The sequence below is a fragment of the Notolabrus celidotus genome, chromosome 19, assembly GCF_009762535.1.
Source record: "Notolabrus celidotus isolate fNotCel1 chromosome 19, fNotCel1.pri, whole genome shotgun sequence".
Taxonomy (NCBI): domain Eukaryota; kingdom Metazoa; phylum Chordata; class Actinopteri; order Labriformes; family Labridae; genus Notolabrus; species Notolabrus celidotus.
This window is the reverse complement of record NC_048290.1, coordinates 9,185,999-9,202,951: the sequence shown is the minus strand read 5'-3', so window position 1 is coordinate 9,202,951 and position 16,953 is coordinate 9,185,999. Positions and strand designations below refer to the sequence as shown.

The following is a 16,953-nucleotide window of genomic DNA, read 5'->3' as shown; positions in this document are numbered from 1 at the left end:
ATACACTCAAACCCCCATAAAAACCTTTTCAATCTATATGTTAATGCCACGAATTAAAATTTAATAACAAGAGATATTGAAAAGCAGACTTGAATTATACAAAAATAAATCCTGAAAGATCAGGCCCCTAAAATTAGAAATTCAGGGCGGCATCCGGTCTGCTGCTAAACCCTTGTAGGCTGGCAGATTAAATTTTTGATGAAAATCAAAATTGCACTGCACACTGACGCAGGCGCAGCAAACCTGGCACTATTGTGATTTATGGATTCATTAAACCCAAGGGAGTTTCTCCCCCCTCCCCTTTCACTCATAGAAATGAGATTTGCTTTGCTGAAAATTTGTGTTTTCAGAAAAGCTACTCAGGCTCTGCTCTACCTTTCAGAAAATGGTCAAGGTAAAAAAAAAGAAGCTTCTGTGTACATAACCACTGCACGTAAACAGCCCTAATTTTCATTGCTGCAGCAATTGAACGTCCTCATGCATTATTCATGGAACCAATAAGGTTCATTTTTAAAAAGGAAGAGGCAGGAAAAATATGTGCAGAATGCACAGATTTTTTTTCTTTAATGCAGCAGCCCCAACCTCTGAAAAGCCGTTCCCTGGAGACTAATTTAAGTGAAGCCATTTTCAGACAGTTTCAACACGCCACTAAGAAAGTAGCAGAAGATAAGATGTGCGCTATGTCTAAAAGGGATGTATGTTTTTTTCCCAGACACATCTGAGACCAAATCATGAATGTGTAATTGTGCATTAAGAAAAGAAGGAAATGGAATAACATCAAAGACTGAAACTGTTTGTGAAACATCATTTAGCCTTTAAAATGGAAACTAAACCTCTGTGCTGACTTAATGACAATCAGAGCAGCAGCAAAACAATGTTTAATACTGAAACCCACAGGCAGTGATATGATCCCTCAACATCTCCTGTTTATCAGAGCCTGAAGGGACAAGTTTCACCCCTCCATCCAAACTATTTGCCCCAAAAATCCTGCATGAAACAAAGCTTTTGTTCATTAAAGTGCAGGCACACCAGCATTCCTGTTACCTTACTTAAAAAGAGAAGAACACTCAACAAAGTCCCCATTAACTGATCAGGGTTTAAGGTGTTTTTCATTTCAACACTGCTGCATTATTCCTGAGAGATTTATAAGTTATTACTCTGTGCTTCAGGTATTCTGCATATAAACATTCCCATCACTGGCAGAACCCTATTAAACCCATGACACTGGTTGCCTTTCTTCAGCCCTGTGCTTCAACTCAAACTCCTGCATTTTGATGAGACTTTCCAAGCAAAGGTCAGAATTTACACCCAGATTTTGCATACCAGCCATACAATTTCCACTAGCTCTTTGAATTTAAACAGATTTGAAGGTCAGCATTAAAATTACCCACAGCAAGAAAAAAAAAAAAAAAGGAAAAAAAGATGGCCTCCGCAGTTTTCCCTTACATTAAAATAAAAGCAAGCCGAGCAAGATGGGAAACTGTTTGGCGTCTGCAGGATTAATATAAACAGTAGAGACGCTGGTTGTGATTGTTTTTCCTGCCCTCAAATTATGCTGACATGGTCCTTTCTTCTTCCAGAGCTGTTCACTCTGGATAGTTATTTTCCACTTACACATTTTCCAATCTCTAGAAGTTTAAAAATCCAATTTGTTCCATGTTTACCAAGTAGAAAATTAAATCCCTATATGGCCATGAGAACACATCAATACACATACATACAGAGGCGAGGACAAACATGGAGTTGATGCACATGTCAGAGTGAAGAGATTTAGCATGGATGGATACTTGAGGGGATTTTTTAAAATCCTTATATCACAGATACATTCAAAGATTGAATTGAATTGAGATGCTTTTTAAACCAAAAAGAGAAGTTGAAGTAGGAAGCATCAGTCAAAAAACAAAGAAGGAAAAAAAGGCACACCTTGTATTAATAATCACAAAATCTAAAAAATACTTTTCACTTGCATCTGAATCCACCATGTATGATGCTGTCTTTTCACTTAAAGAGGCTATAAAATGTGTCTCCATCAGCATTTAGCAAACACCAAGATTTACAAAATAAGTCTCGAAACAATTCTCATTAGAATTTTTTAATTTCCAAAAATGTCTGCCTACAGGTGGCGCCAACGACACCCAGATTTTTAAATCCTCTATCTTCCTTAAAGAAAAAAATACAAATCCAAATGTATTTCGATACGACGCCACTTTGATGTTTTCCCACGGTTGTCAACACAGAAAACAAAGCCGTTCAATCCAGCAGAAAGTCTCCTTACTGTGCTGTGAGTTTTGACAGAAGGCAACTCCGAAGCTCTGCTCAAATTTGCTGGAAAATTCACAAAACATGGCTGCAGGAGGTTTTTGTGTTTCAGATTGTTCCTCCCCTCATCGTCCTTCATGTTGCCACTACCGCCTGGTCCTCTTTGCCCTGTCGGCGGATTCAGTGCACAGCTTATAGGTAGTGTAAATGTGGACAAACCAGGTGCACTGACAGGCGACTAGTCAGCAGTTACACGGAAACTTCATTAGGAAATTGAGTCAAAAACACATCAACAGATTTGATACATTTCGGATGTATTCAAAGCCTGCTGCACCTGGTGTCAGGCAATAGTGCGAAAACACAGCCAGGTCTCGCCTTTTTTAAGTGGAGGGAGACTGAAACTTAAACACTGGCAGCTGAAAATTTCACAAATTTAGGATTTCTAAATCAGAAAAAAGAAAACACAGCGGTGTGACATACCTCCAAAAACGATGCAGCTCATGCGAAACAGGCTCTCCAGAAATCTTCCCTCCCCGAGCAGAGGTGACTGCTGCACAACTGCTTCCTCAAAAAAAAATTGTGAATTAGTTATGAGAATTTCCCAAATGTTGAAAAAAAATTTCCACCACCGCCGGTTATTCTGCCTCCTCGACACGCTGCGTTACATTTTAAGAAAGAGTAATGGCGTGATGATTCATGTTTTTCTGTCTCCGTTGCAAAGCTTTCCGTTCCTGCCGTGCATACGAGGGTTTGTGTTGCAGTTCCTCCTGTGGAAATTTCGTCCGCCATATACAAGGGCAGATTCCGAAATTGCAGCGCCGGCCTGTATATTAGCCTACATGAAAAAAAAAAAAAAAGAAAGAAAAGAGAAAAAAGTCTGGGAAGACAGTAAAAAGGGTTGGCCAACCATGAAGTTGCACGGTGAAAAAAGGAGGCTGGAAAATACGCAGAGGAAAAAATTCTCACGTGAGCTTAAGATATGGTAAGATATATTTTATTTGTCCCCTGTTGGAGGAAATTATTTTGTTACAGCAGTTTACAACATGGGACAGGGGAATACAACAATGTTAAAAAATATAATAGCAATAATATAATAACAATAATAATAGCAATGACAACGATAAAATAAAATAAAATATGGCAACTATTACAGATATATACACACTATGTACACTTCTATCTGATAAATAGATAAGGTAAGTTATTGCACGATAAAAAAATGCACCAAGTTATTTAAAAACAAACATACACAGTATGAAGAACAGTGCGATTCAGATGGATACAGTAGTTATTTGTGAATGTGCCAAGTCACATAGTAACTTCCATGTAGTGGAATGAAAGATGACAACAGATGATTAACGGGACACAGCAGTGCTGGTGTTAAACGGTCTTATTGCAGAGCTTGTAACATTTAATATAATATGCTCATACTGCAGCTCTGCCCTGTCAACACTTTAGAATATATCATTAAGATGAAAGCTTCTAATATGGCACATAAGGGTTCCCACACGTCCTTGAAAACCTTGAAAACCTGGAAAATAGTTGACCAGCTTTCCAAAACTCCTGGAAAATGGGAGAAAAAGTAAAAAGCCCTGGAAAATCACAGATTGTCCTGGAAAATTATTCCAACATGACTTCGTGCGACCTGACAAAGTTAAAAAAAAAACATATCCCCATTCAATTTATGCTCTGATCCTCTGATTATCATTATTTATTTATTTCAGTAAGGCAGCTTCCAGACGTCCTTTGCTGGCTCTTTTGTTTTTTACTTAGCTAATTTGATATTTTTTGAGAAAAGAGAAAGCTGAGATGAGAGTTGGCCATCATTATTACTTGGTTGCACTAATAAGGTGCTGTACATCTGTGGTTGCATTATTCTATAATCAATTTGCCATCATTTTTAAGCATGTAAGAGATGATTTTATGGATAGCCATAGACTTTCAATGTAGACTTCCACTGAGAGGAACATATTAGACTATTTAGGAACTAAATTTAGATTGTCATACCAGCTTGGTCATCACTGAAAATGTCCTGGAAAATGATCTCTGGAAAAGAGTGGGAACCCTGCACATGTTTGAACTTATTTGACTCATAGTCGGATAAATGCCAATGATACATTCACATGCTCTCCAAATGTTTAAGTGTTGTGATGAACATGTATGCAGCAGCACATCTTCATAGATAGTTCTGTCATGGTGCAAAGTTCTTAATTCTTCAGCATGTGCAATAAACCAACATTTAATATACCTGAGCCTTTGCACAAAAAAACGGCACTGATGATTGTGCTGTTTGTTGCAGCAGTCCACATGCAGTTTATTTCAACGGTACATGCCAAGGGTTAGTTTTGGTTGGCCAACATATTTTGAATCCAAAACCTCACTCCGAGAATTAACACTCTTTTTTTCTCTTTTGAAATAGTTTCGTTTTTGTTTCTGAAAGTTCTCATTGAGCAGGATTTCTAAAGAACCAGCTTTTATTATGTCAACTCATAATATTTACTATGTATAATACATTTATTGTGCGAAATGGGTTGAAAAGCTCAGAGTTGACAATCACATGAATATAATTCAATAACAAAAACAAGGATTTCCTGCTTTTTCTTGCATGTTTTTCTCACTATACCCTCAATCACTCTGTAATCTCAATTAAAAAATCTGCGAACCTCTAAGAAGGGGTATTCAGTCATCTTAATAATTAAAATATGAAATAATTATACATTAATAGATTATTATTCAAATTGCTAATTAATCAATTCATACTTTTTAGTGACTTGGTTAGAGGTAAAGCAGTTATAGGGTGTACTTCTGATAAAAGAAGGACAGTATACAAGAAGAAGAAACAATTATTGATGCATATTTCATAAACTGTACTGCAAAAATGACAAATAAATGTACAAATGTCAAACTATCACAGTTGTAAATCAGAATAATTACATGCATTTGTATTTGTCTTTTTCTATTAATTTCAATGATTAATTTATTAAGGTTTTACAATGTTACAGTTTTACACTTAAAGCCGATCAGCTGACCTGACCGTAATGATAGAGGATACATCTGCATGCTTGTAGCATTTAAATGTTCCACATATTTTGAGATTTTGGTCTAACAGACTTTTATTAAAGCATACAAAACATTTTATGACAAACTGACTTTATCTGTTTTAAGATTTGTTGACACATTGACATTAAACAACAAGCAGATTAAACTATTTGACATTAAAGAAAAACACTGGTTGGATGAGTAAGTGCAAGAATTATTGGAAGACACCTCAGATAGCCTGTACCAGATTTTTTTAACACAGACCTGTGACTGAAATGACAGCTTAATGTCAGTGTTCAACTGCACCCAAGGACTCAGACCCACTTGAAAAAAAGCCAGTGTCATAGTTATTGCGAGGTTTTGAGCAGGGAGAGAATATATACCTCATTAAAAAATATACATCCTCATGGGATATGTGCTGAGAAAGGCCTGCAAAAATGCTAATGGGAACTCTGATGGAGCTGCAAGTGTCCAGCTGATTCTCAAAATGGTAAGGAGTGAGACACTTACACACAGGAAAAAAAAATCAAGATGTCGGTTGAGTCTGGACTTAAGTTTTCTAAAGGGAATAATAGTAACTCTGAAATATGAAGGAAAAAGTGAGATATCTAGTAATATGAAAGGTTCGATTTAAAATAAATAGGGGTGTTTTTGGTCAACATACTGAAGACGGAACAAACTGAACATCAGCAGACACAACATCCTTACATTTTCAGATCATCCTGAGGCTTCTCAGCTGCTGCCTCTGCAGGTATGGTGCTGGTAGAGGGGTTCAAATCAATCCAGTAAAACATGGAGAAAATCCTGAAGAAAGCTTCCTTCAGTCAGCAACTGTACATGTAAGGCCATATCTATACATCTTAACAGGAATGGCTAATGCCTGAAAGTATTGAAGCACTAAACTTGACTTGTTAAGAGTCCAACCAAAAATGAAAGGTGGGGACTTCTTAGTTGCTTACATACTTGTACAAACTCGCTGTTAACTTCTTTGACCAATATTACAAAGAAGAATGGTGAAAAATTCAGTTTGTCCCTATGAAAGAGTACTCATGAACATAGACTTAAAACTGCTGTCACAGAACAGAAGCCACCCTGACTGTAGCTGATATATATACAGTGGTTTGTTTTCTGATTTACATTTGTTCTGAAGTTTAAACTTAAAATGTCTCTATTCAGTAAACTGGGTTTATTCCTCTCACAGCATCAACTCACAAACTCTGATCCCACCCAGTGATTTATTGATTTATCGTTGAAAAAACAAAGGAAAAAAAGGGAGGCTGTGTGGGTCCTTATACATTAATTTTGTGTTTGTCATGGGTATGGCTTGATTTATTTACCTTAAATATCAAATGAAAAGGGGCCATATTTTTTCATTTTTTTTAAACATGCAAATTCCTGCATAGAGGTATATGCCATAACTGATATATGACATGACATTAACAACATACACACAGCATAAAGAAGTCATTCATCCTGTCTTAGTATACAGGACCAATGATCAAAACAAATAAAGGGTAGTTTTATTTAGTGCCACTACATTTTTACATATACCTTCCTTTTATTACACTCTTCAGTTACACAGAGTTGCTTTGGATGAGAATTCTGACAGAGTTTGATTTTGAGATTTATAATTGGTGCTCATGTGATTCATCGTAAATCAAAAACAAAGTGTTTGTGATCTACATTCTTTGTTTCCACTGCTCCCCTCTCTCTGTGTCTCTTCCTGTAGTTAGAGTGTTTGTCCAGCAGAGAGCACCAACGTACCAATAAAGAGTGAAAAGTGGTTTTAAACAACACTACAAGAGTTGAGCACATGTTTCGCTCTCTTTCCCCCTCTGCTGCTTGAATTGTGCAACTGTCTGATCAAATTCAGACTACTGGAGAGTGACTGCTCCTGAACGCTGTTCTGTTTACTCCCCTGGAATATGTCTGGTCTCAACAATGAAGTCGAATGCAGAGTGCTCAGTGTCCTGTTAAAGCTTTTGGTGCATTCAGGGAAAGATCACTCATTGGTTTGTCCATTCTTTCAAAATAAAGAATGTCAGTTATTCATTTAGATATCGTGATTTTCAGATGTATACACAAACTGAGAAATGGGGTTGTCGATGGCCAACCTAACCAGAAACTGCAGCTAAGATAGTCTTGAATTTCATTAGAAGAAAATCCCTTCGTCAAGGAGAGCACCATATTGATGCCTCATAGGTATGCAAGAAGGTGTCTGAGACCCTGAGGTAGGTGGGATAACTCTCCTGAGTGGTTTTCAATGCCACTGAACTTAAGGAATTCAAATTATCTATTGGTATAAGAATTACACTGGATGATAGATGGTGTCTGCTTTAAATTACCAGCTAGTTTGGGGAGCAGAATCTTATGAAGAGCAAGTCAAGGGGAAATACCTGGTGATAAATTAAAGCGTGTGCACAGAGAGGAAGCACTAAACATATTAAAAGCGATGATGAGCGAAATGTATAGGGTTTAGGAATTTAAATAGGAATTTAAAGGTGCAAACATGTCACAAAATAGGCTGTTTCATACTTGTGTGCTCTGTCTCACACTCATTTTAGATTTCCAAGTTTATATAAAGAAAAAGAGGATAGATCAAAGGCAAGCAAAGTCAGTTATGAATTTAATTGGTAGCCAGTGGAGCTGTTTTAACATCATGCCACAGGCTATTATCAGATTTTGTGTTCCAGGTCACAGGGTGGCTGTATTTTGGTACAATCCCTGTGACTGTTTTAACAGGAAAATTTAGCCAAAAAAACAAACAGAGATTTCAGTTATTCATTCTGCTGCCCTTGTGATTATAACTAACTCACAAACCAGACAAAAGTTTAATGTGCAAGGCAAACAAGGGTTAAAGTCTAGGGGAATTTTTCTGAGAGTGAATCGGACAGCGAATGGAGTCCACTGAGTCACACAAAGGAAGAAGTTTCTCACTCCTGTTCAAACAACTGGCATCCTCTTCATTTTGGGATGATACCTAGCAACCATGGTGTCCTCGATTTAGCAAAACACACTCTCTCTTTCCTCGATCATTTCTCACAGCTCAAGGTTGGCCTGACCTGCTCTCAGCCTACTTTTTGAGATATATTCCTTCAAGTGGCAGATGAAGCAACAGGTGAGTGGAGCCGACAACAAGGATGCTATTTTTTCCCTCAGTGACCTACTTGAGATTGAGAGCCGCCAGACCTTTACTGCATGCTGAAGAGCTTTGGTGTGATTTGGAGACAGTTTTCCACCTCTGGAGTGGCTAAAATCTAGGTTATCCAAAATGTGACCTGCATAAAGAGAACATCCTGAGGTAAGCATGCTGTGGGCCATGGAAAAAGGCATAAATGTTCAAAATCAATGAATGAGTTGTTTGATATGAAACTTTCTGTAACTGTGTCCCAATTCAGTGGTAAGATCTTTCAAAAGACTCAGACCTAAAAGGATCCAGGCTTGTAGTCTGTGTAGACCTCTAAAGGCTGCACTAACATGAGACAATCTGGTCTACGGAGGACTTCCTGTTTGCATCATCAACTTTTCTCACCCTTACACTCGCTCACATAGCGCTGCCTCTATTGGCTTGCAACAGGTAGCTGGCTTGCTAACTAGCTAATATAGCTTGTGTCGCATAACTTTGACACCATCACTCATTTCAAAGGTAATAACAAGTTTGAAGGCATCTGTCACATTTAACACTAGGCAAACCAATGCTAATTAACAGTTTAAAGTCGCTACTAGCTAGCAACTCACTAGATTAACAAGTGCGACTCGAAGACAGACCGTGCAACCAGCCAAAAAACATGAACTCAGCTGTTTTGCTGCTACTACAGTTTTGCTCTAGTGTCTGCTTCTGATGGCTAATTAATTCTAATGTAAGCTGACTTTAGACATTGCTAACTGACATTGCTGAGTCATTTTTTAGCCTCCTACACTCTTGCCTACTGATGCTACTGTTTCATTACATTTGAGCAGGATAAGATGGACATTTTAATGGTTTTGCGTCAAGGTATAACAAGAAGCAGTTACATCTCACCATGCTAACATTTTAAGGAAAGTCTGTGTTTCCTCATGCAACTGTAAGTTAAAGCTTCAGTGACCTCTGTTGAGAAAAAAGTTTAACACCTAACTGTAAATACTGAAAATTGGCCAAAATTGACCAACAAGATTATCATGCAAAATAGATGGTTTCACTGCACTTTGGGCTCTCACATATTGCCATTTCAAGGATGAATATTGACACACCTGTTGCATCCTGTCTGCAATGTGTGACGCACAGAGGAGTAATAGTGAGGCAAAGTTGTTCTGCCTCTGATTCTCCCACGGTTTAGTGGTGCAATGTGTTAAATACCAATGCATAGTGATGGCAGGACTTCGTTCCAGCGCTGTTGTAGAGTTGCAATGTGTAAGAGATTTAAATTCTAAGCATGAGAGTCATTTCTAACATAATTTCCATATTGAAGAAAACAGGAAAACAGGCTGGAGCTTAAAGACTAAAGGACAATTGAGAAGCTTTTATATGAAATTTCTATAACACAATAAACATGTTAAGTAAGATCCGGCATAATAAGGCATGTAATAATAAGAAGGTATGCACAACACCAGGCCCTGATTATTATCATTATTTTAAAAAGTGCTGGTAACGCTGGTGCTTTCTCTTTCTGCGTTTGTATGTCAAAACATACTCCATTAAAATGTCCTTCAAAACAGCAATGACAGCCTGTAACAAGCAGCTGACTTTGAGGAACAACATGGATCCTGAATCACAGCCTTGGAGTGGAAACACTATTTACTTTTCGAGTCTAATATATACACTAACCTTGACAACACACAGACCACAGAAGAAGGGCCTGAAGGTGATGCAAAAACAGTGTTCACCACACTTGATGTTGTACAGAGAAGATCTTGCCTCATTGTGATTGATCACAGAATGATGAGAGTGTTTTTTAAGACAACAGCTACCTCGCACGAGAATAATGAGAAAACAGGATGATGTAATCTCTGACTATTCTTTGTTTTCCGTTCAAATACCAACCACCAGGTTTATCCTTAACCCAATGTGTATTGTACAAGAAAACAGTAGTTGTTGCCCGACCACAGACGAGTAAAAGCAGGAAGGAGTCTCGCCTGTTGTTCTGTTGCCACGAGTAATTGCAGGGTTTTTGTCCAATTTTGACCAATCAGTGGGCTCTTGAGTCTTTGTGCAGTGTGTTATTTGGGATCAGGGAAAACTGTTTATTGCTAATGCCGTCTTCAGAAGGAAAATAGGATATTTTTGTTTTTCTGAAGTGACAGGTTTAAAAACAAGCTGGACAAGACTCCAGGCTTAGTTAGATGTTTTGGAAAATATGTTTGCCATCTCACACGTAGTGAGATAAGAGGTTAAACATGTGTTTTCTTTAACTGTGTGAGGTGTAGAGATAAGTTGTGGTTGTAAGATGTAGCTTTGCAGAATAAACAAGTACATAGAAAATACAGCTTATGGAGATTTTCTGTGAAATCTGCTAATCTATTTTTCTTAATGTTGATTTTATTGTTCTAATTTCATCTTAAGTTATACTCTCCTTATTGAAACATCTATCTAAGTATATCTACATCTTTAAAAAGTTATGCTTCCATGTGTAAACTCTTAAGTGCAGCCTTTGACCTGCTTTTACTTTAACAAAAACAGACTTAACCATACGTAAGCAGCTCTATTTTGGGACAAGTGATCATTTTCACTTTTTAACCCCGACCTGTCGCCAATCAAAGGCTCCTGCCTGTTTTGTTCATCACATGATTGCAAATCATGACAAGAGCACATGGTGTAAAAAGCCCATAATTGCTTTAACGCAGTCTCAAACTAACACTGAGTAGCTGATTAGGCCAAGAGAAGTGAGTAATGTAATTATAGCTATAACAGAGTGGTATGAACTGACTGCACCTCCTACAAGTTCATATGAATGAGAGGACGAGAAGGAAGCTAAGAATAAAACATGCAATGACTGTGCTGTAAACTTTTGCTGCCCACAATGACAAAATGTATCAGAATACAGTAGTGCCCTTTCTGAAGCTAATTATAGTAATTGGCTTCCTGTACTTGAATGTTGGTTTTTTGTGTTAGGTCACTGTCGAGTCTATGCCACAACCTCAAATCATCATCCAGAAAGTGAAAATATAAGCGTCTGCACGTGATGTGTTCACATCCTGTACTGAACTTGGCTCTGCTATAAGCGGGAGTCATTACAAACCAGACAGAACCTGACTGTGGTTCAAAAAGTTTTCAACTAAAGACATACAGTTTATTTTATGTACAGTAACTCTCTTTGAATGACTTTGGTCATTCAAAACATCAAGTGTTATGAAGTTATTTTAGCCTCACCACTAAAAGCTAGAAATAGTCTAAATCAAGGAGAATCTGCAACTTCTTATGTTTGGTTTTAAAAGTTAAGAAGTGCTCCAAAACAACAAACAGCATAATTTCCACTAGTAATGGAGTGAGGCTTTACCACAAACGACAGGATAATATTTGGTTCTCAATATGATTTTTCCAACATTATTTTGAGGGTCAAAGGAACCTTGTTTATGTTCAAACTTAAGAGAAGAAGTTGCCTATACAGCTATTAATTGGGATGCTTTTTATTTCACCTTGTTCATTGTCTTAAGCTTGGGTTACTTTATTTTCTATTTTAATAAAAAACAAGCTTTTACTTTGAAAGGGCACAAAAATACATGTGCTACAACATAAAGTTAAGAGTGCAAATGATAACAGCTCAAAGAACAGTCAACAGGTAAAAATAAAAAAGTGTTAAAACCACTGAAGAGGCATTAGCTCTTACTTTGTTGTAACCCTTCTCTTCTTTGTTTCCTGAAGAGCAGGTGTGTGGAGACCCTACTTGCAACACATACATAAGCGGTAGACAGACAGGGCTCATATACAAGTTTATTAGATAGCAATCAAACATGGGTATAATAAGAAAAATGCAAAAATGTTCAGCAAATGTACTTTGGCGGTCGGCCCAGGTGTCGTCAATGTGTGGGAAACACTGGCTGTGCATCCTCAACTGCAGAATCTTTATCTGCGTCACCATTACTGTATGCCTATATATAGCTACAGATTTAAGAGACATATGGCTAACAAGAGAAGTCAAACACAGATAGTGCCCTTTGCTGTTCAGAAAGGTGTCATTAATTTTTCATCTTCCACTAATCTGCATCATCCCCTATGAGCACCAACTGTCAACTGTCTTGCAATTTACCGTCATATATCCTCAGAGAAAAGCTCAGATTACCATTTTTTTATATAGCCATGGCTGGACTGGCTATCCAGCAACCCATGAACATGGGCAAGTCCAACAACATAGACCAGAACCATTGCTAGTATTCAACCATTACTAGCTAACGTTACTTTTTCTAGCATTAAGCCTTCAGTTGTATTTTTTGTAACACCATCAAACAGTAATGTTAGCTCAGCCACTCCTGTATCTAGCAGATGTTAATCTCCAGCAAACAGTTTTGTTAGCTAGCTCATGACTTTGTGTGTATATTTGAAGGTGGAAGGCCTAAACAGGGCCTGTCTACAAAAAAAAATTAAAAAATGGGGCCATATTTTGTCCCCAGTCTAACTCTGGATCCAGCTTAACCTCAAGTAGTGACATTAAAGATAAAAATGAGAGTAGTCTACATCAGCATCAAGGGTTTTGTGAGGCTCCTGCAATAAAGCTTTGGGCTCAAAGCTAATGTCAGCATGCTCAAAAACATTTGCAAATCGTCACTTATCTCAAAGTATAGCTCGATATGTAATGGCATTAGTATTGCAGGCATTTCACCAAAGACCTTTTTTTTTTACTTCATGGGTCTACATTTAGATTTATTGATAACAGTTTTATTTCTAAAGACTTTATTGCGCCACAAAATCCCACTGCAGTTCACACTGAGGCCAAGGACAACAGCTGATTTCTTTCCAATTTCTCCATTGAGCTGCAAACTCAACATAACCTTTATCAAAGCCTCTTCTTAATGGAGAAGTCCAGTGAACTGTAAACAGCCTCTAAACCTCCTTGTTGATAGAGTTGGCAGTGTGCTTGCCATCATAGATTTTTATATGAAACTTATCTGTTCCATTTACTGCGCTCTGCTCATGTGGATGGTTGTATTTGAATTTCTGTGTAAACATCTGACCTATATTTACATTTCATCTAGTTTTTGTCTTCTCTTCTACATGCCTTTTATTTTTTACTCTTCTTCTGTAACTTTAAGACGGAGAAAAGCTGGAGTAGCTTCAGCCATGATTACACCACTGTGAGAAATACACTACCATGACAAAATTGGTGAAGTTTCTATCACGTCATCACTTAGACATATCACCTAGACATATCTTGTCTAACTTCCCTCGTGCTACCGTTAGTTGAACAAGGACGGACGTGTTTCATCTGCAGACACATTATATTTCAAAGTCAAATATGTAATGACGTTTGCCATGCTTCCAGCAAACATCACATTTTCCTTGCTACCATGCAATGCTTATGGTTTCAATAAATTGTACTTTTTCACAATAGTGGTTCCAACTGCAAGTAAAGAAAAAAAGGAAATGTGAAACTAGGTCATCAACTTTCACCCGCATCTGTCTTTCTATTTAATTTTCTCCTCTGAGCTAATGTTTGAGCATGAAGCTGTCCTACAAAACTAACTATCCTAACAGAAAGAACAATTTTTCACCCTTAGGTGACAGGTAAAAATAGAAAATGAAGACATACAAACATATTCGCTCACTCTGAGAGTAAGTGCCTATTAAAAAAAACATTGCTGACTCCCCACTCCACATTCTCAAGGGTTGCTGAGTCCATTACTTGCAAAATTAAGAATGTACTCAGATAGATAAATTGAGTTTAGTATATTGAAAACAGTGACAATGACCTAAATGCACCATCTGTCATAACTTTCTTGAGAACAAAACCAGAAGGCAGGCCAAGTCAGAACAACATCTGATTACAAGGCACCAAAAGTATGAAGGAAAACAAAATGAGTTTTCCATCTGCAGAGAGGGAGGAAGCCACTTGCCAGAAAATACAGATGGTGACAAATTTCAACAAGAAGCACAGATGGCTTTTTTTCAACGGAGGATGAACAGGAATACAACAAATGACCCTTTGTTTGAGCATGTAAAAGTTACATGATTCAAGATGCATTTGTTTTGTGTACCACCAGGCCCCAATCCAGACATATGTTACTTTTAGTGTGACTACACTATAAAATTCAGCATATGCTATGATACTTTAAAAAAACCTGTGAGGATCTCTGTCTGAAGATGCTGGGAGATCATGGTTCAAGCGAGACCTTGGGTGGAAACCATCTGTCCTTTCAAAGTTTGAGATCAAAGTCCACGTGAGCACAAGCAGTGATTGTTTTTGGCTAAATAGAAGAGTTCTAAGTATGGCACCATGTGGAACTCCTGCAGTCTCAAAGCTGACCTTTGCCCCCTGACCAGGGGCAGGGGTTGTGGAGGTTGACATGAGACGGACTGTCTGAGCTTCCAACCTCACTCGACAAAGATAACAGGGACAGCATTTATCTCTTAAAGGTTAGCTTGTATGGTTTATTTATAACTTCAATCAAAACAAGTTAATTCAAGTAAATTGGTTATGATGCATTCAAGGCGCTTCATCCTACTTTCCATCTGAGAATTCAATTATCCAGAGGTCAGGGATTAACCAGAGATAATAGGAATTTAAAAATAGGGTTTACTTGTGCTTTATTTTGAAAGGGTTTTTGAGCATTTTCCCAAAAAATCTTCAAGTCTTTCAAAGCACTCCTTCATGTAATTGCATGTTCATGACTAAATAAGCAAGGATCAAAGTAAAACGACAACAAAAAGTGTCAATGTATTCTTTATTAGGAGTTTCACACTTATTTATTCTGCTTTATCAGGACTCTGTTAGCCTGGTTTGACCCGGTTCGACAAATAGCAGCCAATAGAGCCAACCCCTGTGATAATACAGTGATTCAAATTTTAAGACTGTTGGCAGAAAGTCTGTGGGACTACCTATTTCCAAATAATTCTCACATATCTTAACCACCTTTACAAGTGCAAAGACAAACAGAAGCAGTGCGTGGCTGACTGAGGTATTTGAAGTAATGCATCCTGTCTGTTGCAGTATTGGCTGTAACCCAAGCATGTTCAAGGTTGAAAGGAAATCTAATTAAAAAGAGACTAAGACACACTGTAAGGTTGACTGCAGGTTAGATGCATTGGTTACACTAATACAGGCATTGTAGTGGAGGGAGATAACGAATAGAGAACCAAGCCTTAAAGGCAAAATCAGCAAACTGCCCCCATCCCACCCCATCCATCATTAAAGACAGATGATATCAGCGTCATGACATTGATATACATCCAAGAATGGCATCTATGATCTATGTTTGGTTACGCTTCATCAAAGGTTTCTACAGATCAATCTTAGGGGGGCTTTTACTGTTGAGTAAAACCTCAGATTTTGGTTTCTACTGAAATAAAACACACTTATGTAACTATAACACAGTATGCATATAGGTCAGAGGAACTCCGGAAATAAATTACCTGATGAGAATATTAGGAAAGCAAGACTTCTCAAGGTATTCGTAAATTACATTTATCCATTAGGAATGTGCTCCTATGAGACTCGGATATGGATATGCATGTGTGTGAGTGTGTGTGTGTGTGTGTTGGCTTGACCTGAGTGCTGACATCATATAAATGAACAGTCTATAAATGGAACCTCATTAGCGGGCTGTTATAATAGAGACAGGTCATCACAAGGACCCTGGGGGCTTTAAATTCTGCGAGTGATGCAACACTTAGACACATCCTATTGGTTCCTCCACAAAAGAGTTCAAGTGTGACTTTTTGCCTGGTATCACTTCGGAAAACATTATCGGTTGGAGTGTCATTACTGGAGATTGTGAAGCTAATTATAGAACATATGATACTATTCTAGCTTCTAGTTATAGGATACCAGAGCAGAGTATTTTTTAAAGTGTGTCTATGGAATTGACTTAAACAGCAGCCACTCGGGCAGGTGTAAAGTACCATTGCTCTATGGAGAAAGATGTACATGAGCCTCTGCTTTAACTATAGGCATTTAACATGGGAATTACAGGGGCTCCCAAGGCTTCTAGAGTCATCCTCAAGTAGATGCTGAAGAAACTGCAGTTTTTTGTACTTTACCCTGACTTCAATGTCCAACACCTTGGTCGCAGGGGGACGCTTTTTACTCACAGCTTGTTTAATGTGGCATGAAACCAAAAGTGTTTGACTTCCAGGAATTAAATTAATCCAATCTCCAGCTTAGCTTCTGTAGCGTCCAAACTGCAAGTGCAAAACATTTTGTCTTTATCCAGTCCCTACAAACCGCATGGCTTTGATGCACAATTTGCAGGTAGTGAATTTTACAACTCTTATTACATTCCTTGGGGCTTTAGTGGTATTTACCATCCATTGATTTTCCGAGGCACTCCGTTTTCAATCATAACTGATTCTAACGCCCTCCAGATAACATTAGGGAAGAAGTCCATGAGCACAACCCTGACATTGATGTGTTACCTTCTAAATTCTATTAGCAATGTGGTTTGCCAACAGTTGCTTATTTACACAGCCAAAAGATATGGAGAGGCATTAAAGCTGATTTGCAGAACTATGTTTGTTCAGTGGTGAAT

The 16,953-nt window shown here is 37.9% G+C and overlaps 1 protein-coding gene across 3 annotated transcripts in view; it reads right to left on the bottom strand.

The window, feature by feature from the left end:
• znf618 (zinc finger protein 618) overlaps positions 1-3,103 on the bottom strand; it is a 39,875-nt gene extending 36,772 nt beyond the window's left edge. For all 3 annotated transcript variants that reach the window (XM_034709164.1, XM_034709166.1, XM_034709167.1), the window contains exon 1: positions 2,740-3,103. The gene's annotated coding sequence lies outside the window, so the exon portion shown is untranslated. The remainder of the gene's footprint in view (positions 1-2,739) is intronic.
• Between the last annotated feature and the right edge of the window lie 13,850 nt (positions 3,104-16,953).